This window comes from Triturus cristatus, chromosome 11 (genome assembly GCF_964204655.1).
Source record: "Triturus cristatus chromosome 11, aTriCri1.1, whole genome shotgun sequence".
Classification (NCBI taxonomy): domain Eukaryota; kingdom Metazoa; phylum Chordata; class Amphibia; order Caudata; family Salamandridae; genus Triturus; species Triturus cristatus.
Window position 1 is genome coordinate 602,608,027 of NC_140594.1, and position 25,925 is coordinate 602,633,951.

Sequence of the window (25,925 nt, forward strand, 5' to 3'; positions counted from 1 at the left end):
GCCTGGCACCTGGCCCACTGGAGCAACAGCATCACAGCATCAAGAGACATTCTCTACCACATGGCCCTGCTGGTCACTGGCTGACCAATGTTGACAAAGACTGTGGCATGGACTCTGAGGATTTCCAATGCCAAGGACCCCAACTCCCCTACTGAACTTTGGATTCATACATCCCGGATAGACCCTTACTTGCCCCCCCCCCACCCCCACCAATAAATCACACTATGATGAGTAGATGCCTGCTGGTAGCATTATTACCTAACATGTGTCTTGTAAAGTCTAAACATGCCTGAGTTATCTGTTCTCTTCAACCATCCACACCCTGGGGCCTGAGTCTGCCACAGGACACATGGGTCACAGTTTATTAGGCAAGACAGACATGGAGCACCATACACACCCGTGATGGGCACAACCAGCTGAGGGGGTGGCCGAACAACCGTGCTGACAGACACATTTAGTACAGCAACAGTCATGCGCAGAGGTCAGGGATCCTGTCCAGTGTCCTGGGGGGCACCCAGGTATGTGTAGACAGGTGGCAGAACCATGTCCTGCAAGCTTGAGTCCGGTGGATGCAGAGAATGGGGGCCTGTCCAACGTTGGATGCATGGGGATGGCACATGTCACAATACCCACGCAGTCATGGACATCATGCCCAATACACAGTGTCAGCCCACACACACAGCTTGCATCTCGCCACTCGACACATTGACACATAGCCACAATCAGGGAATACCATGCCAGACATGCAGGATGCACCGTGCCAACACACCAGCATTGACTGAGAAGGGGCACCTTGGAGGCATAGGGACACCTTTATTAGTCATGTTTTTGGGATAGCAGAGGCAACTTGAAGTACACATGAACACTTCATGTGGAGTAACATGTGGGTCCAACACTGGCACCCCCCTTCTGCAGCACAAATGCGTGATAGCCATGGTACTGGCACACAAGCGTCGGCTAACAGCTAAATACCCACAGATGCACACGGAGAGCCTGCCATACACCATAGATCCGCTGATGTGGAAGTCCCACGCCATGTCAAGCCAATGTCAACCGTATGTGTCCGAGGGCAGTGTCACACACATTGATGCCATCATCACAATCCACCATCCCATCACTGATGACTGACAACCAGGCAGCCCATCTATTCTGGTGTACACAGCTGCATGTCGTGTCCCATGGGGATGCCACATGACTGCAGAGGAACCAAACCCCGACCTGGGCAGTGTGCACACATCGTGAACAACTGCCACACCCAATACACCCCAGATGCATCCCTTACCCCATGGAGACTTCCAAACGTGTCCGTGCCTGTAACGCTGAGTCAGCCCACGATGCCATGTCCATGAGGAATAGCAGTGCCACAACAATGCAACCAGCAGATGGCATGCGCAGGTACCTGGGGAAGAGAGACACACAAGAAGTCAGCCACAAAAAGCACAGCCACTTGCATGTGCATTGACTTGACACATGTATGGATGACCACATGCTAGGTCACAATTATGACTGGGGAAATACTACCATCACTGCCACCATCACTCCAGTGACACACCCACACACACCTCTGACTCACGTGCCATACATGCAGGTGGAGACACACATCACAACACATGCCACACGGGGACCAAGGCGTGCACACTCAGACACTGGTACTCACCACTAAGCAAAGAAGTCTCGTATGAGCCGAGTCCGGATGTCCTCTTGCGGCTCCACATCCTCCACATCACTAGCCCCATTGCCAAGGCCTTCGTCCTCCACGGGTGGATGGTCTTCGTCATGTTGATTCAGGATGAGTGGCACAGCTCTTTCAACTGCCATGTTGTGCAGCATGCAGCAGACCATGAAGATCTTGCAAACCTTCGCCGGGGCATATGGGAGTGCGCCGCCGGTCTTGTGGAGGCACCGGAATCTGCTCTTCAGCATGCCAAACGTCCTCTCTATCACACGCCTTGTCCGTCCATGGGCGGTGTTGTAGCGGAGCTGGGCCGGCGTGATGGGGTTGCGGAGAGGTGTGAGCAGCCAAGGCATGTTGGGATAGCCAGCATCCCCTACATGGAAAGCACATGGATATCGTTAGAACTGGCGAAGCGGTCGTGCTGCTCGGCTATACAGAATACAGGACAGACAGACTGTACCCACCAACAACACATGCCCGTTCGTTGCGCAGCTGCATCATCATATCAGGCATCCCGCTACGCCTCATGATGTAGGCATCGTGTGCTGATCCTGGGAAACGAGCACAGACATGTGAAATCACCATGTTGGACTGACACACCACAAGGGCATTGATGGAGTGGTAGTGCTTCCGATTGCGGTACGCCACCTCCCGTGCGTGTGGTGGTACCAAAGCTACATGTGTCCCATCTATGGACCCAATGACATGGGGCATCCCTCCCAGGGCATAGAATCCACGCTTGACCTCTGTCATCTGTTCAGGGGTTGGGAACTTGATGAAGTCATCCAGGTGAATCAACATGGCCTCCAAGAAATCATGCAGCACACCGCTGAACATGCTCTGGGACATGCCACCAACATGAGCTATGGTATTTTGGAAGGTACCCGTGGCAAGGAAATGTAGGGCAGCCATTACCTTCAGCTGGGGTGTCAGTGCCGTAGGATACCTGTGCTGCGGTTGCAGGTGTGGTGCCAGTCTCGCCGTCAGCTCCAGAATCAACGGTTGGGTGAAGCGGTAGAGCCGGATCCTGTCATTCTCCTGCATGGCAGCCAAGTCTGGAATAATCCGGGCAAGAGGCGGTGCTCTGCAGTAATGAGGAAGTGACAAGGAAGAGTGAGTGCACTACGACAACAACTCATGTCTACTGAGCACATGTAAATCTGGCAATACACACATGCCACATAGGGAGTCAGATATGTGCTACATGCCCAGGACACGTATGGATGCAAGGTGACACTCCTTCCAAGACCCAGCTACACACGGAGATTGAGAACCTCCCCATGCCACGCCATGGGAATAGCTGTGTCCCAGTGCAAGTGAACAGCCAGACGCAACACAGGAGTGACATACACCCACACATCAGCAGAAGTAGGATGCCGATTGCAGAGACTGGTAGCGGAACACCGGAGCCACAGGTCACATGACATTACACTAGGCCTGCCCACACACCTTGCCATGAAGGTGCACATGTCATGACTCACCACACATTCCTTGTGAGGATGCTGACATGGCCTTGTCACGCTACTCCGTGTCCCATGCATACATGTGCACCTCACATACGATAACACATGTGGCATGGTGTGCGGAACAGTGTGCAATGACAATCTACACACAGACACATGTTGGTTGCTGCAACGGCTGCAGCTTTTGAGGGTGCTACTACATCAACCTGATGTAAATCCCGGACACATATATGACATGGTCACATTGTGCACTGTGGGTAGTGACAAGTCATGTGTCATGACCCCTGTACCGGGCATCATGGGACACTTCCGTGTGTTGGTGTCCGTGCCATGCCAGTGACGCTCACCCCAAGTGCGCAGTACGACATGCACACATGTCATAGGAGTCAAGGGCATGCCTGGCACACATTGCACCCTCACACAGTACACCTGTACACATCTCATCATACATCTGGTGCCTCCTCCACTCAGGTGGCATGTTCCACATCACAGCCTGTGACACCTGTGCCCCACACATGTAGTAATGCACAGACGATGCCTTGATGTCCATTCCTGGACAAGTATGTACATCCATGGACATGTATGTGCGCCCTATTCCTACCTGTGTGTCGCCTATCACCACAGTGATGTGTACAAACCGCCGTACTGCTGCTAAGAGGGCCTGTGTATGTTTCCAAATCACTGTGGGAGTGCTGATGTATGTGTACCCATCGTGATGGCGAGCGTACAGGCATTTGTACGGTCCGTACCACTACGAGTACGCATACGCGTGCTGAACCATAGTGAGAGGGCCGTACACTCGCATGTACGCTCACTATCACTATGGGTCTGCACGCGTATGCGTACACGTAGTGGTAGGGACCGTACACACGCATGTGCGCTCACTATCACTATGGGTCTGCACGCGTATGCGTACACGTAGTGATGTTGAGCGTACATGCGTGTGTACGGTCCCTACCACTACGTGTACGCATACGCGTGCAGACCCATAGTGATAGTGAGCGTACATGCGTGTGTACGGTCCCTACCACTACGTGTACGCATACGCGTGCAGACCCATAGTGATAGTGAGCGTACATGCGTGTGTACGGTCCCTACCACTACGTGTACGCATACGCGTGCAGACCCATAGTGATAGTGAACGTAGGCATGCATGTACGGGCCGTTGCCATGCATTTTGGGTGCCCTAGGGCCCCGAAACGCACCGTACCTGTGTGTGATTCTCCAAATTACATGGGGGACAAGTATTAAGGCCTACATGCATGCTGGTTGTCATGGAGACCAAGTTCAAATTTCGAAATTGTTCTGGAAGGTGCACAGCAGAAGTCAGTTGGAATTGTTCTACTTTGTTGCAATGTGTTTGTGGGGCTGACATCATGCAGGAGAATGAAACTGATAGAGAACCCACAGACTGCTAGGTTTGAAGGGATTGGTGGAAACATAGGATGCAAATGTGAGTGACCAATCACTCTGTACTCCTGTGCATGAGACTGGGCAGAAGGGCACATATAAGGCAGCCAGGTCCCATGAGGGAGTACTTGCCTGCACATATTTGCATTTGTCGACCAAGCTGCTGCTACTGATTCCCTGGAACCATGTCAAGGGCTGTGGAGAGGTCACAGCCATTCACCCTGGAGGAGAACATGGCTCTGCTGGATGTGATCCTCCCACAGTACCCCATGCTGTATGGGCGACCAGGGTATCAGGTGAGTGCATAGGCCACTGCCACAGACTGTCCCTATGTTCTGACTGTGACTTCCGGCATTGTGTCCTGGTGTGACACACATGCCATGTACTGTCGGGGGGGTACCGGGGGGGGGGGTGCCTGATTCCTCCCAGCAGTGCCCTGAGACAGGAGGGGTGTGTGCAGATTCCTCCCAGCAGTGCCCTGAGACAGGAGGGGTGGGTGCGGAGTCCTCCCAGCAGTGCCCTGAGACAGGAGGGGTGGGTGTGATGCTCAGTGTGAGCCTTGATCATTGATTGTGACATTGCCATCATTCCACCTGTGTACCCACTATGGCACGTACTGGCTTTACCCTCACCAGAGGATGATGTCCCTATGACAGAGGTGCAATGCGTTGGCTGCATGACATGCCTTGTTGTAACCAGCTAATTTGTTCTCATTTGTCTCTATGTGACATGTGGCTGGTGTATTGATGTGGTGTCACTTGTTCTTCCTCACAGGTAGGCGCCACTGCCAAGGAGCAGATCTGGCTGACCGCCGTCAGCGCCGTGAGGCGTGTGGATGGTCGGAGGCGGAGCCTGTCCCAGGTGAGGAAACGCTGGCAGGATATCCGGTGCTGGACGCGGAGGATTGCACGGCTCCTGCTGGGGGACTCACCTGAGAGCCACAAGAACCGCGGCCGCCGCCGTCTGACCCACCTCCACAGGCGTGTGCTGCCGGTGGTCTTTCCAGACCTGGAGAGGCGCTTACAGGCGATGCAGCAGGCGGAAGGGGGTAGGTACATGTGCGTTTGTTGTGTGTCACCGGCATTTGTAAGGGCACAGTGGCATTAATTCACTGGCAGGGTTTAAAGGTGCTGTGCAGATCCAGTTTGCCCCAGTGTAGCGCTGCGCCCCTGCCACCCTTCCCCTCCTTGCAATGTGTTCCCTGGTCTGTGTGTAGTCACTCCTTCACAAGGTAATGTAGGCTGGCGCTTTGTCCACGAGAACAATGACTGTAGCATCATGTGTGGTGGTGGTGTGTAACAGGTTGTGGGACCTTGCCTGTGAACTGTCAAGTTCACTGCATGTGGGTTCCATGTCAGTTGGCACTGATGCTGGCTCCAGACATGGGAGTTGGTCTCTCATGTGTCATGCCTTACAGCGCGCATGTCCTATGTAGTGGCCTGTGACATGATGTGCATGAGTGTGCGATACGCATAGTGCAGGGATGGTGACGTGTGTAGCAGTCATTACCATTCAGTAGCATGTAGTTGCGTGCCCACTACTGTCCCCTGGGGCACCTTATCCTCAGTGTTGTTTGTGTCATCATCAACGTGGACACTCTCACTGTCTACAGCGTAGGTTGTGCTCTGTGCCATTGTCCCCTGTCACCATGTATATAGACGTGCTATTATGTACAGGTGTCCACTGTGCAGCCTGACCTGATTGTCCTTCTTCATACTCACAGTTGCCAGTGCCTGTGTGTCTTGTTATACTCATCTGAGGATGGGCACTGGTACCTCATTATTTGTACAGGCGCACCTTGGCTGTTTTGCGTCCAATCTTGCATTTTGCCTGCCACTGTGTTTATCACCCAGACTATGAGATGTTGGTGCCACCTGTGTCTCAACAATTAGCATCGTGTGGGGGTTGCTTGGGGCGGGCAATGCCTATGTGTCAAATCCTGATTCCTACTTGCTGGGTCTGGCCAGTGTGTGATGTTACTCGACACACACGAAAGGTGCAGTGACCGAGTTATGTTGGGCATATTTGCAGCATTACCTATGCAGCATGTGTCTCAAGTTCATGGTTATTGTCCCTGGTCATCGGTATTTTCACCAATGCTGTGTGGTGCAGATGCAGTGCAGGATTGTCCCCAGGGCCTGGGTGCTATGTCAGACTCCGTTTCCTGTCTTCAGCTATTGTCTCATGCTCTCCATGGTATTTCAGTGGCATGGTGGCTCAACCAACTGTGTGTTTCATGCCCTACATCGGTACCTTGTTTTGCAGATGTTAGGGATCTTCCTCTTCAGGCTATGCAATGTTGACTATGTAGATTGGACTCATGTGACAGATGTGTACAGGTGTCTGATTAATTTCTGTCTCTCCACCCTGCCCACAGCATCGTCGGGGGACACAGAGGGAGACATGGACACAGACCAGGCGGAGGGACCGAGCACCAGTGCCAGCCGTGACATCGGGGCTGGCACATCGAGTGGGACAGAGGCGGAGGATAGTGTGGCCGAGGACCTGTCGACTGGCACATCAGACTACGAAGCTGACAGGTCCGAGGAGGATGTCTCCGAGTTGGCGGAGGCTGCACCAGCAGCTGACAGTGGAACAACACCTGGCACCGCCCCCTCAGTTCCCATCAGCCGCCTCCCACTTGCTCGTGTCCCTTCCCAGCGTGCCCGGTCACCGCATGTCTCCTTCCTGCCAGGCACCACACCCCCTGCCCCTGTCTCCACTGCTGCCGCCAATGCTGAGTCTATGGACATCCAGCGGCAAATGCAGGTTGGTCAGGCTGCGATCCTTAATGTCCTCCATTCCCACGGGAAAACCCTCACCAACATCGAGGCATTCTTGGAGGGCATTCATTCTTCGCAGGCTGACCAACGCAACTTGCTGAGGTCCATAGACTCCACACTGACTGCAGCAGTGGGTCTCCTGCAGCGCGACCTCCCCCCACCTACCCCTGCCCCATCCACACTTCCCACTTCCATGCCTGTCCCACGTACACCCAGACGTCGGCATGCACCCACCACAACAGACACAGGCACCACACCAGCAGGGAAGGTCCACCGCACTCCTCCTGACACGCACACACAGGGTGAGATAGGCACACCCACTGGGTCGGGGGGCAAACGTGTGACACGCAGCCAGAGTGGGAGTCCGCATTCCACACAATCCACTCCCTCCAAATCCCCTCCCCTCAGCTCTCCTGGCCACATCTCCCCCAAGGACTCCTTCATGGCCGCTCTGTCCCTGAGCCCCACAGTTCCGCCACCACGCAAGCGGTCAAGGAAGTCCTCGGTCAGGGTGGTTGAGTCTCCCCCCCTGTCTCCACCCTCCCCCGGTGGCGCTGCAACCCATCCCTCTGACCCCACCCCCTCCTTGGGGCCTGAGGTCACTTCGGGTGCAGGGGACTCCCTGGAGGACCTTGCTAAGGTGTGTAGTGCCATCCTGGCCTCCGCCTTTGGCCATGACACACCCCCTGTGGTTGAGTCCTCCATCCCTGCACCCACAACGCCGCCCCTTTGCCCTGATGTCCCTGCGGTGCCTGTTGCTTCCCCCCCCCCTGATGCCCTCACCAGTATGGAAGACGATGGCATTTGACTGTGCAGGCAAGGTAGGGGACACACATCCCACTGTGTCCCCCATCCAGCTGGGAATCATTGACTGCCCTATGGCCTTTGTTGAATTTGAACTGCCTGCGATCCACGGACATTGTGCTCATGCTGAATAAAGCTTATTTTTGTTATCATTATCACACTCCTGCTATGGTGGTATTGGTGTTGGTGGGGCTGCTACATTGTTTTGGGTGGTGTTTAAGGCTTTGGGTGTGTGGGATTTGTAGTAGTGTTCTGCTCTTTGGGGCGACCCTGGGATCTGTGTGCCATCACAAGGTGTTGGCTAACTTCCTTAGGTCATGTCAGCAGTTACTGCATGGTTCAATTGTCCCAGGGTGTATTCCTTCCTCTGTGTACCCAGTTTCTTCCCTGCAGGGTGTTCACTATGTTTAGCGCAGAGCTGTGTCTACATGAGCTGTGTGTGTGACGGAGCCCTTCTACTTTGGCCATGCATGCATGGCCATGTCTCCACCTGCAACAATCGTGGCATCCTTGGTGATCACTGTACTTGTGTGTGGAGTCAGTTGACATGAGTTCATGGGGACATGTTCCCTTGTAGGCAGTATGGATGTGGGTAATTCTGGCATCACACACATGTGTTACACCCCTCCTGTGTCTGGGCACTGCTGGGAGGACTCTGCACACACCCCTCCTGTCTCAGGGCACTGCTGGGAGGACTCTGCACACACCCCTCCTGGGTCTGGACACTGCTGGGAGGACTCTGCACCCACCCCTCCTGTGTCTGGACACTGGTGGGAGGACTCTGCACACACCCCTCCTGTCTCAGGGCACTGCTGGGAGGACTCTGCACACACCCCTCCTGTCTCAGGGCACTGCTGGGAGGACTCTGCGCCCACCCCTCCTGGGTCTGGACACTGCTGGGAGGACTCTGCACCCACCCCTCCTGGGTCTGGACACTGCTGGGAGGACTCTGCACCCACCCCTCCTGGGTCTGGACACTGCTGGGAGGACTCTGCACACACCCCTCCTGGGTCTGGACACTGCTGGGAGGACTCTGCACACACCCCTCCTGTCTCAGGGCACTGCTGGGAGGACTCTGCACACACACCTCCAATTTCTGGATATGTACGCTTGGGACATACACGGTGTGGGTGCGCTCCATGCATTCGAGGTGAGGGTTCGAGTCGTACTTACACTGGTGTGGTGGGGGTACGGTCCGTGAGTCCAGGAGTCGTACTTACACTGGTGGGGGTGGGGGTACGGTCCGTACGTCCGCGGGTGAGGGTTCGAGTCGTACTTACACTGTTGGGGTGGGGGTACGCTCCTTGCATACGCGGGTGATGATACGGGTCGTACTTACACTGTTGGGGTGGGGGTACGCTCCTTGCATACGCGGGTGATGGTACGGGTCGTACTTACACTGTTGGGGTGGGGGTACGCTCCTTGCATACGCGGGTGAGGGTTCGAGTCGTACTTACACTGTTGGGGTGGTGGGTGCGCTCCTTGCATACGCGGGTGAGCGTTCGAGTCGTACTTACACTGGTGTGGTGGTGGTACGGTCCGTGAGTCCAGGAGTCGTACTTACACTGGTGGGGGTGAGGGTACGGTCCGTACGTCCGCGGGTGAGGGTTCGAGTCGTACTTACACTGTTGGCATGGGGGGTACACTCCATGCATACGCGGGTGGGGGTACAAGTCGTACTTACACTGTTGGGGTGGGGGTACGCTCCTTGCATACGCGGGTGATGGTACGGGTCGTACTTACACTGTTGGGGTGGGGGTACGCTCATGCATACGCGGGTGGGGGTACGGGTCGTACTTACACTGTTGGGGTGGGGGTACGCTCCATGCATACGCGGGTGAGGGTACGGGTCGTACTTACACTGTTGGCATGGGGGGTACGCTCCATGCATACGGGGTGGGGGTAGGGTCCGTACATATCCGTCCCCACGCTATGTGATGCTTGTGCGGGCCGTACCCAGGCCTTTGCCACGTGGGTACGATCCGTCCCGCCATTGTTGGGGTGACGTGTGTGTGGGCGTGGTACGACTCGTACCCACGCTCTTCAGGCGTGGGTACGGGACGTACCTGTCTGGTTGTGTTGCCGGTTCGCGTGGTGACGGACTTCCGTTGTGGCGGTAGCTGGCTTATCAGGACACGCCCCCACCCCCTCGTGGTGACCAGGGCATGGGAGTCAGGTATGTCCAGGCCATGTGTGACTTATGTGGTTGTTTTGTGGCCTGCCCTGGTCGTGCCACACCCACCCCACCCCACTTTCCCCCCTCCCTTAGTTATTCTTACCTTCTGCGGCGTCTGCGTCGGTGCCTGTAGAGCAGGTGGACTGCTATGAGGGCAGGGATGACTCGTAGGTTCGGGTCCATGTCTGTCCGTCGCGTACTGGTACTCCTTGCTCGCGTCGTCCTGTCGCGTACGGGTCCTCCTTGATCGCGTTGTCCTGTCGGGTACGGGTCCTCCTTGGTCGCTTCGTCCTGTGTGTCCGTCGCGTACTGGTCCTCCTTGTTCGCGTCGTCGTCTGTCCGTCGCGTACTGGTGGTCCTTGTTCGCGTCGTACTGATTTCCCGGCAGTTTTTGGCTGCCGCAGAATATTCACCGTGCGGGGTGACGTCGGTGCGAATCGTGATTCCTGGTTCGTGAATGGCTGGCTGCGAGCGTCCGGACGTCAGGTCGACGCTTTCCCGGATCACATTGGTAGGTGTTTTTTTGTTCGGTCGGGCTTTTTTACGATTCGTACGGTAATGGTGTACCCGTGCGAATCGTAATTCCTTGTTTGTTAAAATTGACGACCGGGTACGCGTCGGCCGGAGATTGTGCTCCGTCCGACGGTTCGTACCCGGTTTTTGCCGGATCGTGATCGGCACCTAAGTCTTCGTCGCCATGGCCTGGCAGTCGAGCCACAAAGTGGGGTCGTGGTCGTGTCACATGATTCAAAGACACATGCAGTGCTGGTCAGTCAACGACATCATGCGATGACAGTCCCCGCAGGACTTGAAGCCTGTCATCCATAGTGCACCAGGAGTCCATCCACTTGGAAAACAGATATAAAAATCATTGAAAAAACTCAAGTTAATAAGTGACTGGTGGGACAAGCGCTCCAAATCTGCGCTGTGTTGAAATAGAAGAACAAGTTACTTTCCTTTGGTAACGATGTATCTGTAAGAAACATTAGTTAGTTAGATTACTCACCTTAGAATATCCCCAGGCGTCACACTGGCTCCGGAAGATTTTTCGTCAGAAATACCCCTTGTGCGTCGCTCGGCCTCGTCTGCGGCTCCGCGTCTGTCGTTTGCATTGTGCGCCGGAATGACGTCGTCGGAGTACTTAGACGCCGCCCTCGCGCGCTTACGTCAGTTCTTGTACATAGCTTTCCGCGCCAGGAACGCAGAGCCATGCAAGAGACCGACACTGGTGCCAAAAAATGCTATGGGCCTGAAAGGGATAACCTTAACCCTAGATGTCCGTTCGCAGAACGGGGAGGATGGGTGGGTTGGTGAGGAATCTTAACTAACTAATGTTTCTTACAGATACATCGTTACTGAAGGTAAGTAACTTGTTCATCTGAAAGAAACACGTTAGTTAGATTCCTCACCTTAGAATAGATACCCAAGCAATACCAACCCCGGTGGTGGGTCTGCGAACCAAGACCACACCAGAAACTCCTGGAGGACAGGACGGCCAAAGAAGCCATCCCTCTGTACTTGCCTGTCTAGGCAATAATGCCTGGCAAACGTATGTAGCGAAGCCCACGTTGCCGCCTGACAGATGTACTGCAAATGGACTCCCCATCCCAAAGCAGTAGTAGCCGCTGTGGCCCGAGTAGAATGGGCGCGCAGCCCAATATGAGGGTCCTTTTTTGCCAAGGAATAACACATTTTGATGCACAAAACGGCCCACGGTGACTTGAAAAGACAAGGCTGATCAGGAAGCCGTAAGAAGGCAGAAATGGCAGCAAGATAACCTTTTAAGGTGCCCAAGGCAGAGCCCTGCTGGGCCGAAGAAAGAGGAGAACCTCAGAAAGAGGGGCGGAAAGGGGATCCACAGCCTTTGCTGTGCACCATTCCACAAATTTTTTTCCACCGGCAGGCTTATACCGACTTTGTGGAGGGACGCCTGGCTGCCAGAATGATATCACAGACTTCAGGAGGAAAGTCAAATGGCATCAACTGCCGCCGCTCAATCTCCACGCATGGAGGTGGAGGTTGGACAGGTTCGGGTGGAGGACCGTCCCCTGCTGCTGCAACAGAAGATCCTCCCGAAGGGTCAGACGTATCGGAGGATCGGTCAACATACTGAGTAGCTCGGGATAACAGTACCTTCGTGCCCAGTCCGGAGCCACCAAGAGGACTTGGGCCCGGTCGTGCATGATCTTCTTCAGCACTCTGGGCAGAAGTGGTATAGGCGGAAAGGCGTACAACAGACCGCAACTCCAGTCGCGACGAAAAGCGTCGCCGAGCGAGTGCCGCTTTGGAAATTCCAACGCGCAGAACTGCGGACATTACGCGTTCTCTTTGGTGGCGAATAGATCTAACCAAGGCTCTCCCCACTGCTGAAAGAGACCTTGCGCCACTTCGGAGTTCAGACACCATTCGTGATCCATCATGCACCGCTGGCTGAGTTCGTCTGCCCTGGCGTTCAGAGAGCCCGCCAGATGTTGAACCACTAGGGTGATGCCCTGGTGTTCCAGCCATGTCCAGAGGCGCAGAGCCTCCTGACAAAGGGTCCACGACCCCACCCCGCCCTGTTTGTTGCAATACCACATGGCGGTGGTGTTGTCCGTGAAAACCTGCACGACACTTCCCCTGACAGAGGGAAGGAAGGCTTTCAGTGCAAGTCGTATCGCTCTCAACTCCAACAGGTTGATGTGGAGACGAGACTCCGTCGGAGACCAGAGGCCTCTGATCTACGCCTCTCCCATATGGCCACCCCATCCCAGGAGGGACGCATCCGTCACTACGACATGCTCCGGTTGGGGAAGGGAGAGGCTCTTGCCCGTGACCCAATCGCGGTCCGTGAGCCACCACTGCAACTGCTGTGCGGTGCCCTCCGAGATCAATACATGGTCGGACAGGTTGCTGTGATGCTGTGCCCACTGAAACTTCAGGTCACACTGCAGAGCCCGCATGCGACGTCTGTCGTCATGCACTAGTAGGATGCAGGAGGGCATCAGCCCCAGAAGCCGCAACACTAGCCTGACCAAAACCCAGGATAGAGGCCGAAAGATGGGAATCAGGGCATGAATATTCCGGACCCGCTGTTCCGGTGGATAGACTCTGAACTGCGCCGAATCGATAACCGCTCCGATGAAGAGGAGCTTCTGAGAGGGGCTCAGGTGTCACTTCGGCACATTGATGGAAAACCCCAGCAAATGCAGGAGATCCGCCGTAGTCTGGAGGTGGGAGACGACTTGCTGGGGCGATCCCGCCTTCAACAACCAGTCGTCGAGATAGGGGCAGACTGTAAGCCCTCATCTGCCCAGATGAGCTGCAAACACCACCATCACTTTTGTGAACACCCGAGTGGCACTGGTGAGGCCGAAGGGGAGCACGGTGAACTGAAAGTGCTCCTGACCCACAGTGAACCGCAGGTAACGCCGATGGGCCGGCAGCACGGGTATGTGAAAATAAGCGTCCTCCAAGTCTAACACTACCATCCAGTCTACAGGGTTGAGGGCAGCCAGAACCGGAGCTAGCGTCAGCATCTTGAACCGCTCCTTCATAAGCAAGGCGTTGATGCTCCTGAGGTCCAAGATAGGGCGTAGTCCCCTTTGCCCTTCTTGCGAACCAGAAAGTAGTGGGAATAGCAACCACGACCTACTTCAGGCCCAGGAACGCGCTCGACGGCCTCTTTTGCCAAGAGGGCCGTAAAATCCTCCCGCAGCAGATTCAAGTGATCCTACGACTTTTGGTGGTATTGCGGTGGCATGGCTGGAGGGTTCGTCTCGAAGGGGAGGGAGTAGCCCCTTTTGACTATTTGCAGCACCCACCTGTCCGAAGTGATGGTATGCCACTGGAGCAAGGGATGGCGAACTCTTCCGCCCACTGGCGAGGAAAGGGCCGGAAAGCTTGGACTCGGAAGGCTTGGAGGCGGATGCTGCCGGGGTGGATGTGGGCTGACCGCGTCGTCCTCCAGAAACGCCTCGGCGGAAACCACGTACGCACGCAGGTTAGTTCTGTGGCTGGTGGCTAGGCGAACGTGAGGAGGCGCCTCTTCCTTGGTCACGAAAGGGGCGAAAAGCGGAGGGTTGCGACCGCGGGCACAAGAGGCCCAAGGACTTGGCCGTAGCCCAGGAGTCCTTAAAGCGATTCAGCGCACTGTCCGCTTGCTCACCAAAAAGGCGACTGCCATGAAAGGTCATGTCCATGAGAGTGCTCTTGACATCCCCTCAAAAGGACGTGGACCGCAGCCAGGCGTGACGTCTAAGCGCCACCGTTGTAGAAATCGCCCTACCCAGAGAGTCCGTAGTGTCAAGCCCATATCGGATTGCATGTCGTGCTGCATCCCTCCCATCGGCCAGAGCCTGGGTAAGTCGTGTCCGGGCCTCCTCCGTGCACAGGGGCAGCACTTCCTCCACCGTATCACACAGAGAGTGGAAATAACGGTCCAAGAGACAGGCGGTGTTTACAGACCGCAGGCCCAAACTAAGGGAAGAGAGCAGCTTTTTGCCAAACTGCTCCAGTCTCTTGGAGTCTCGGTCCGGTGGAGCGGTCGGGATGGAGGATTGGGGAGTAGAAGCCTGGATAACCAGACTCTCGGGGGTGGGTTGTTGGGACAGAAAACTGTGGTCGCCCCGAGCAGGGCGCTGGCAACGTTCCTATCCACAGGAGGAACTGTGGAGGTCTTTCACCAGGTGCCCTGCAGAACGTCAGTGAGGGCCTCATTGAACTGCAGCAGAGGCTTAGTGGAGCTTGCTGCAGATTGAAGCACCTCAGTGAGGATGTTAGTCCTCACAGCCACGGCAGGCAGCTCAAGCCCAAGGGCTGTGGCCGCCTTGCTCAGCACCACAGAGAACGCTGCACCCTCCTCCAAAGCCACAGTCGGAGAAGAGGTGAAGCCAGTGTCTGGCGAGGTATCCAGACCACTGGCCTCCCCCATTTCATCTGCCCATTCCTGTGAAAGCTGAGACTGAACAGCCATAGGGTCCTCGAACCCCTCACAGTCGCCCCCGTCATCCGATTCGTGATAAACAGGAGGAACGTTTTGAGTCGGACGATAGAGATAATGTGTCTCAAGCGGCGTCGGCCGACGCCGCACCGGCGTCGGGTCCTGAACAGGGCTGAACTGAGGCTCGACTTTGACCGGAGTCGGCGTCGGTGGTACCGGTGTCCGCGCATGCGGAGGAGGCGTGACGAGGTCGACCGGCGTTGACGGGGGCCCAGGCATTGGCCCCGCGGGGACCTGCGGCGTCAGCACCGTAGTCTCCAACGGCGCCGGGGCCAAAGCCGGCGGCGCGCAAGGTCGCCCAGTCGAGTCCGCGGGGCCCGAAGGCGTGCCAGCGGCCGTCGACGGCGGGCCCAGGCTTCTCATGGCTTAGAGGAAGGCACTGACCTCCGCCGGCGTCGCGTCAGTCCCAGGGACCGGCGGGTATGGGGACGTGCGCGGCGCCTGTGGCTTCGACGGAGCCACGGGGGTGGAACTACCCTGACCCTCGGCCGAGGCACGCGACCGGCGAGGGGAGTCCGAAGAGCGGTGTCGCCTCTTGGACTTCTTAGAATGTTTGGACTTACCCGAGGACTTCGAGCCCGACGTGCGATGATGATGTCGACTGCGGCTCCGCGACCGATCCTTGGACCTCCTCTTGGACCGGTATCGAGCGGGGCACGGAGCCGAGTGGCGAAGCTCGAGAAGCTTGCGGGACGGCTTCCGCCTAGCTTTCGATGTCAGGGCTTGGCAGTCGGAACACGACTTCGCGTCGTGGTCGAGGCCCAAACAGTAGAGGCACCGGCGGTGGTGATCTGTCACCGACATCAGTCGGTGGCAATCTTCGCAAGCCTTGAAACCAGGCATCCTACCGGCACCAGATGTCGAAGACAGGATCAAAAAGGATCAAAAAGATTTAGTCAAAAAAGACTAAAAGGGGAATCTCTCCCGGATCGGCGCTTACTGGCGCGGAAAAAATAAGAACTGACGTCAGCGCGCGAGGGCGGCGTATAAGTACTCCGACGACGCCATTGATACGCGCACGACGCCAACGACGGGCGCGGAGCCGCAGACGACGCCTAGCGACGTGCAAGGGGGATTTCTGACGAAAAATCTTCCGGATCCAGTCTGACGCCTGGGGATATTCGAAGGTGAGGAATCTAACTAACGTGTTTCTTTTAGATAGAGTTGATATAAGTGCGCAAGTGCGGCGTATAAGTAGCATACGCTACGTCATCACTGCGACCACAACCACACAGACTGACGCGGAGCCGCAGGACGCCAACATTCTGACAAGCAGTGTTCATGATGATGAAAATTATGAATCACTGACACAATATCGAAAGACTAAAAATCGACCTACAAATATATCGATACAAAATAATCGATTACATTATTATTGACATCATATACTTATTTAAAACATTACAAAAATATCGAACACACAATTTCGAACTACAGAAATATAGGTACACAAAATATCGCCAACACAAATATCGAAATCCTAAAATATCGATGCTCAGTAATATACATATACTTCATAACAAAATATCGTAAACTAAAATATCGACCACTAAAATATCTCCATTTTACTAATATCGACTATATAACATTTAATTAAAACCTAAAATCAAACAACATAAACACCAAATAATGTCTTTTAACTCTACACAAAATTATTATTAAACAATTATATATTTACTACATTTAAAAATGGATTTAAATAATTAACTCTTTACTAAAACATTATTAACAACCTTCCTACATTAAACAACTATATTATTAAATTATACTTTATCAATTCATACATCCAATACATAATATAATGTTTAGAAAAATACATATAGAATAATACACCACAAAACAACTAATTAGCGTTTTCCTTATTAGGAAACTAACTACCAGAAAAAAAAAAAAAAAAATTCGAACTAACCAATAAAAACACTCCGAATTCAAACTAACCAATAAAACACATATTACAACATCCAAAGCACTATAAAAAGAAGTTCAACTTCATTCACAGTCCAGAACCAAAAAAACGAAATTGAATTAAGAGGAAAATTTACTGGATTGCAACTGCAGATATAAGAAAATCAACATAGAGGAAATATTTAAAACTATCAAAAGTAAGTTAACTATATTATTCTCATGAAGACTCAAATCGAATAAATTGTAATTACAATATACATACACTATAAATAAATTAATGTCTTCTTTCTATTTCATGTTTTCACTACAGGAAACTCCAAAAGAAACTAAGAAAATACAGAACAGCACCAAAAAAGATACAACTAAAAAGTAAGTATTTCACAACCAAAAATCAACTAATAGATTAAAATACCACCCTAATTAAATCCCAATTGCAAATCCCCTAACCATTCCCTATAAAAATATAGAAACAATTATTACAACAAATTTCCTTTTCTTTTCCAGACAAAGAAAATACTAGAAGAAAATTCCACAAATAAAGAATCAAGAGCATTCTACTCAAACACATCAAAACAAACTTTGTAAGTATATAGTAACTAAATCTTGTTTTTTTCTAATGAAAATTAATATAACATCATATATAATAACTATAATATATATTTTTCATAGATAAAGCTACATCAAAATGACTGAAGGAGCTGAATTCATAACAAGCCAGAAGGGAAAAATGTTACTATGCTATATGGGATACACTTACACACAGGAAAAAGTGTATGGTTTAAAAGTTAACTGGAAATGCACTAAATACTACTCTAATAAGTGCTATGGGCGTGCTACAACACGACAAACAACAGTACTATACACTAGAGAACATAACCACCCACCAAACATTACTGAAATCGAAGTCAGATCTGCTTTAGAAACTATAAAGGAAGCTAGCACAAGTTCTCAAAAACCTACTAGTGTAATTTTAAAAGAGCAGCTTCCCAAAATTCCTAAAACTGCTACTACACAAATGCCATCTGTAACTTCACTCAAAAGAACTATAGCACGTACTAAAAAAACCACTACTACTTCAACCCCAATTCCTCACACATAGGTGCCGATCAAAATCCTGTAAAAACCGGGTACGAACCGTCGGACGGAGCATATTCTCCGTTCGACGCGTACCCGGTCGTGTAAATATACAAACAAGGAATTACGATTCGTACGGAAACACCTTTTCCGTACGAATCGTAAAAAAGCCCGACCGAACAAAAAAACAACTACCAATGTGATCCGGGAAAGCGCAGACCTGACGTCTGGACGCACGCAGCCAGCCATTCACGAACCAGGAATCACGATTCGCACCGACGTCACCCCGCACGGTGAAGATTCTGCGGCAGCCAAAAACTGCCGGGAAACAGGACGACGCGAACAAGGACCACCAGTACGCGACGGACAGACGACGACGCGAACAAGGAGGACCAGTACGCGACGGACACAGGACCACGCGACCAAGGAGGACCCGTACCCGACAGGACGACGCGATCAAGGAGGACCCGTACGCGACAGGACGACGCGAGCAAGGAGTACCAGTACGCGACGGACAGACATGGACCCGAACCTACGAGTCATCCCTGCCCTCATAGCAGTCCACCTGCTCTACAGGCACCGACGCAGACGCCGCAGAAGGTAAGAATAACTAAGGGAGGGGGGAAAGTGGGGTGGGGTGGGGGTGGCACGACCAGGGCAGGCCACAAAACAACCACATAAGTCACACATGGCCTGGACATACCTGACTCCCATGCCCTGGTCACCACGAGGGGGTGGGGGCGTGTCCTGATAAGCCAGCTACCGCCACAACGGAAGTCCGTCACCACGCGAACCGACAACACAACCAGACAGGTACGTCCCGTACCCACGCCTGAAGAGCGTGGGTACGAGTCGTACCACGCCCACACACACGTCACCCCAACAATGGCGGGACGGATCGTACCCACGTGGCAAAGGCCTGGGTACGGCCCGCACAAGCATCACATAGCGTGGGGATGGATATGTACGGACCCTACCCCCACCCTATATGCATGGAGCGTACCCCCCATGCCAACAGTGTAGTACGACTCGAACCCTCACCCGCGGACCTACGGACCGTACCCCCACCAGTGTAAGTACGACTCCGACCCCCAACAGCGGACTCAGGGACCATACCCCCACCCCAACAGTGTAAGTACGACCTGTACCCCCACCCGCGTATGCAAGGAGCGTACCCCCCATGCCAACAGTGTAAGTACGACCCGTAGCCACACCCTATATGCAAGGAGCGTACCCCCACCCCAACAGTGTAAGTACGACCCGTACCCTCACCCGCGTATGCATGGAGCGTACCCCCACCCCAACAGTGTAAGTACGACTCGAACCCTCACCCGCGTATGCAAGGAGCGTACCCCCACCCCAACAGTGTAAGTACGACCCGTACCCCCACCCGCGTATGCAAGGAGCATACCCCCACCCCAACAGTGTAAGTACGACTCGAACCCTCACCCGCGTATGCAAGGAGCGTACCCCCACCCCAACAGTGTAAGTACGACCCGTACCCCCACCCGCGTATGCAAGGAGCGTACCCCCCATGCCAACAGTGTAAGTACGACCCGTAGCCACACCCTATATGCATGGAGCGTACCCCCACCCCAACAGTGTAAGTACGACCCGTACCCCCACCCGCGTATGCAAGGAGCGTACCCCCCATGCCAACAGTGTAAGTACGACCCGTAGCCACACCCTATATGCATGGAGCGTACCCCCACCCCAACAGTGTAAGTACGACCCGTACCCCCACCCGCGTATGCAAGGAGCGTACCCCCCATGCCAACAGTGTAAGTACGACCCGTAGCCACACCCTATATGCATGGAGCGTACCCCCACCCCAACAGTGTAAGTACGACCCGTACCCTCACCCGCGTATGCATGGAGCGTACCCCCACCCCAACAGTGTAAGTACGACTCGAACCCTCACCCGCGTATGCAAGGAGCGTACCCCCACCCCAACAGTGTAAGTACGACCCGTACCCCCACCCGCGTATGCAAGGAGCGTACCCCCACCCCAACAGTGTAAGTACGACTCGAACCCTCACCCGCGTATGCAAGGAGCGTACCCCCACCCCAACAGTGTAAGTACGACCCGTACCCCCACCCGCGTATGCAAGGAGCGTACCCCCACCCCAACAGTGTAAGTACGACTCGAACCCTCACCCGCGTATGCAAGGAGCGTACCCCCCATGCCAACAGTGTAAGTACGACTCCTGGACTCACGGACCGTACCACCACCACACCAGTGTAAGTACGACTCGAACCCTCACCTCGAATGCATGGAGCGCACCCACACCGTGTATGTCCCAAGCGTACATGTCCAGAAATTGGAGGTGTGTGTGCAGAGTCCTCCCAGCAGTGTCCAGACCCAGGAGGGGTGGGTGCAGAGACCTCCCAGCAGTGCCCTGAGACAGGAGGGGTGGGTGCAGAGACCTCCCAGCAGTGCCCTGAGACAGGAGGGGTGGGTGGTGAGTCCTCCCAGCAGTGTCCAGACCCAGGAGGGGTGTGTGCAGAGTCCTCCCAGTAGTGTCCAGACCCAGGAGGGGTGGGTGGTGAGTCCTCCCAGCAGTGCCCTGAGACAGGAGGGGTGGGTGCAGAGACCTCCCAGCAGTGCCCTGAGACAGGAGGGGTGGGTGGTGAGTCCTCCCAGCAGTGCCCAGAGACAGGAGGGGTGGGTGGTGAGTCCTCCCAGCAGTGTCCAGACCCAGGAGGGGTGGGTGCAGAGTCCTCCCAGCAGTGCCCAGAGACAGGAGGGGTGGGTGCAGAGTCCTCCCAGCAGTGTCCAGACCCAGGAGGGGTGTGTGCAGAGTCCTCCCAGCAGTGTCCAGACCCAGGAGGGGTGTGTGCAGAGTCCTCCCAGCAGTGTCCAGACCCAGGAGGGGTGGGTGGTGAGTCCTCCCAGCAGTGCCCTGAGACAGGAGGGGTGGGTGCAGAGACCTCCCAGCAGTGCCCTGAGACAGGAGGGGTGGGTGGTGAGTCCTCCCAGCAGTGTCCAGACCCAGGAGGGGTGTGTGCAGAGTCCTCCCAGCAGTGTCCAGACCCAGGAGGGGTGGGTGGTGAGTCCTCCCAGCAGTGCCCTGAGACAGGAGGGGTGGGTGCAGAGACCTCCCAGCAGTGCCCTGAGACAGGAGGGGTGGGTGGTGAGTCCTCCCAGCAGTGCCCAGAGACAGGAGGGGTGGGTGGTGAGTCCTCCCAGCAGTGCCCTGAGACAGGAGGGGTGGGTGCAGAGACCTCCCAGCAGTGTCCACACCCAGGAGGGGTGTAACACATGTGTGTGATGCCACAATTACCCACATCCATACTGCCTACAAGGGAACATGTCCCCATGAACTCATGTCAACTGACTCCACACACAAGTACAGTGATCACCAAGGATGCCACGATTGTTGCAGGTGGAGACATGGCCATGCATGCATGGCCAAAGTAGAAGGGCTCCGTCACACACACAGCTCATGTACACACAGCTCTGCGCTAAACATTGGGAACACCCTGCAGGGAAGAAACTGGGTACACAGAGGAAGGAATACACCCTGGGACGATTGAACCATGCAGTAACTGCTGACATGACCTAAGGAAGTTAGCCAACACCTTGTGATGGCACACAGATCCTAGGGTGGCCCCAAAGATCAGAACACTACTACAAATCCCACACACCCAAAGCCTTAAACACCACCAAAAACAATGTAGCAGCCCCACCAACACCAATACCACCATAGCAGGAGTGTGATAATGAAAAAAAAAATAAGCTTTATTCAGCATGAGCACAATGTCCGTGGATCAAAGGCAGTTCAAAGTCAACAAAGGCCATAGGGCAGTCAATGATTCCCAGCTGCATGGGGGACACAGTGGGATGTGTGTCCCCTACCTTGCCTGCACAGTCAAATGCCATCGTCTTCCATACTGGTGAGGGCATCAGGGGGGGGGGAAGCAACAGGCACCGCAGGGACATCAGGGCAAAGGGGCGGCGTTGTGGGTGCAGGGATGGAGGACTCAACCACAGGGGGTGTGTCATGGCCAAAGGCGGAGGCCAGGATGGCACTACACACCTTAGCAAGGTCCTCCAGGGAGTCCCCTGCACCCGAAGTGACCTCAGGCCCCAAGGAGGGGGGGGGTTCAGAGGGATGGGTTGCAGCGCCACCGGGGGAGGGTGGAGACAGGGGGGGAGACTCAACCACCCTGACCGAGGACTTCCTTGACCGCTTGCGTGGTGGCGTAACTGTGGGGCTCAGGGACAGAGCGGCCATGAAGGAGTCCTTGGGGGAGATGTGGCCAGGAGAGCTGAGGGGAGGGGATTTGGAGGGAGTGGATTGTGTGGAATGCGGACTCCCACTCTGGCTGCGTGTCACACGTTTGCCCCCCGACCCAGTGGGTGTGCCTATCTCACCCTGTGTGTGCGTGTCAGGAGGAGTGCGGTGGACATTCCCTGCTGGTGTGGTGCCTGTGTCTGTTGTGGTGGGTGCATGCCGACGTCTGGGTGTACGTGGGACAGGCATGGAAGTGGGAAGTGTGGATGGGGCAGGGGTAGGTGGGGGGAGGTCGCGCTGCAGGAGACCCACTGCTGCAGTCAGTGTGGAGTCTAGGGACCTCAGCAAGTTGCGTTGGTCAGCCTGCAAAGAATGAATGCCCTCCAAGAATGCCTCGATGTTGGTGAGGGTTTTCCCGTGGGAATGGAGGACATTCAGGATCGCAGCCTGACCAACCTGCATTTGCCGCTGGATGTCCATAGACTCAGCATTGGCGGCAGCAGTGGAGACAGGGGCAGGGGGTGCGGTGCCTGGTAGGAAGGAGACATGCGGTGACCGGGCACGCTGGGAAGGGACACGAGCAAGTGGGAGGCGGTTGGTGGGAACTGAGGGGGCGGTGGCAGGTGTTGTTCCACTGTCAGCTGCTGGTGCAGCCTCCGCCAACTCTGAGACATCCTCCTCGGACCTGTCAGCTTCGTAGTCTGATGTGCCAGTCGACAGGTCCTCGGCCACACTATCCTCCGCCTCTGTCCCACTCGATGTGCCAGCCCCGATGTCACGGCTGCCACTGGTGCTCGGTCCCTCCGCCTGGTCCGTGTCCATGTCTCCCTCTGTGTCCCCCGACGATGCTGTGGGCAGGGTGGAGAGACAGAAATTAATCAGACACCTGTACACATCTGTCACATGAGTCCAATCTACATAGTCAACATTGCATAGCCTGAAGAGGCAGATCCCTAACATCTGCAAAACAAGGTACCGATGTAGGGCATGAAACACAGTTGGTTGAGCCACCATGCCACTGAAATACCATGGAGAGCATGAGACAATAGCTGATGACAGGAAACGGAGTCTGACATAGCACCCAGGCCCTGGGGACAATCCTGCACTGCCTCTGCACCACACAGCGTTTGTGAAAATACCTATGACCAGGGACAATATCCATGAACTTGAGACACATGCTGCATAGGTAATGCTGCAAACATGCCCAACATAACTCGGTCACTGCACCTTGCGTGTGTGTCCAGTAACATCACACACTGTCCAGACCCAGCAATTAGGAATCAGGAATTGACACATAGGCATTGCCCGCCCCAAGCAACCCCCACACGATGCTAATTGCTGAGACACAGGTGGCACCAACATCTCATAGTCTGGGTGATAAACACAGTGCCAGGCAAAAGGCAAGATTGGACGCAAAACAGCAAAGGTGCGCCTGTACAAATAATGAGGTACCAGTGCCCATCCTCAGATGAGTATAACAAGACACACAGGCACTGGCAACTGTGAGTATGAAGAGGGACAATCAGGTCAGGCTGCACAGTGGACACCTGTACATAATAGCACGTCTATATACATGGTGACAGGGGACAATGGCACAGAGCACAACCTACGCTGTAGACAGTGAGAGTGTCCACGTTGATGATGACACAAACAACACTGAGGATAAGGTGCCCCAGGGGACAGTATTGGGCACGCAACTACATGCTACTGAATGGGAATGACTGCTACACACGTCACCATCCCTGCACTATGCGTAGCGCACACTCATGCACATCATGTCACAGGCCACTACATAGGACATGCGCGCTGTAAGGCATGACACATGAGAGACCAACTCCCATGTCTGGAGCCAGCATCAGTGCCAACTGACATGGAACCCACATGCAGTGAACTTGACAGTTCACAGGCAAGGTCCCACAACCTGTTACCCACCACCACCACCCATGATGCTACAGTCATTGTTCTCGTGGACAAAGCGCCAGCCTACATTACCTTGTGAAGGAGTGACTACACACAGACCAGGGAACACATTGCAAGGAGGGGAAGGGTGGCAGGGGCGCAGCGCTACACTGGGGCAAACTGGATGGGCACAGCACCTTTAAACCCTGCCAGTGAATTAATGCCACTGTGCCCTTACAAATGCCGGTGACACACAACAAACGCACATGTACCTACCCCCTTCCGCCTGCTGCATCGCCTGTAAGCGCCTCTCCAGGTCTGGAAAGACCACCGGCAGCACACGCCTGTGGAGGTGGGTCAGACGGCGGCGGCCGCGGTTCTTGTGGCTCTCAGGTGAGTCCCCCAGCAGGAGCCGTGCAATCCTCCGCGTCCAGCACCGGATATCCTGCCAGCGTTTCCTCACCTGGGACAGGCTCCGCCTCCGACCATCCACACGCCTCACGGCACTGACGGCGGTCAGCCAGATCTGCTCCTTGGCAGTGGCGCCTACCTGTGAGGAAGTACAAGTGACACCACATCAATACACCGGCCACATGTCACAGAGAGACATATGTGAACATAATAGCTGGTTACTACATGGCATGTAATGCAGCCAACGCATTGCCCCTCTGTCATAGGGACATCATCCTCTGGTGAGGGAAAAGGCAGTACGTGCCATAGTGGGTACTCAGGTGGAATGATGGCAATGTCACAATCAATGATCAAGGCTCACACTGTGCATCACACCCACACCTCCTGTCTCAGGGCACTGCTGGGAGGACTCTGCACACACACCTCCTGTCTCAGGGCACTGCTGGGAGGACTCTGCACACACCCCTCCTGTCTCAGGGCACTGCTGGGAGGACTCTGCACACACACCTCCTGTCTCAGGGCACTTCTGGGAGGACTCTGCACACACCCCTCCTGTCTCAGGGCACTGCTGGGAGGACTCTGCACACACCCCTCCTGTCTCAGGGCACTTCTGGGAGGACTCTGCACACACCCCTCCTGTCTCAGGGCACTGCTGGGAGGACTCTGCACACACCCCTCCTGTCTCAGGGCACTTCTGGGAGGACTCTGCACACACCCCTCCTGTCTCAGGGCACTGCTGGGAGGACTCTGCACACACCCCTCCTGTCTCAGGGCACTGCTGGGAGACATCAGGCACCCCCCCCCTGGTACCCCCCCGACAGTACATGGCATGTGTGTCACACCGGGACACAATGCCTGAAGACACAGTCACAACATAAGGACAGTCTGTGGCAGTGGCCTATGCACTCACCTGATACCCTGGTCGCCCATACAGCATGGGGTACTGTGGGAGGATCACATCCAGCAGAGCCATGTTCTCCTCCAGGGTGAATGGCTGTGTCCTCTCCACAGCCCTTGACATGGTTCCAGGGAATCAGTAGCAGCAGCTTGGTCGACAAATGCAAAGATGTGCAGGCAAGTAATCCCTCATGGGACCTGGCTGCCGT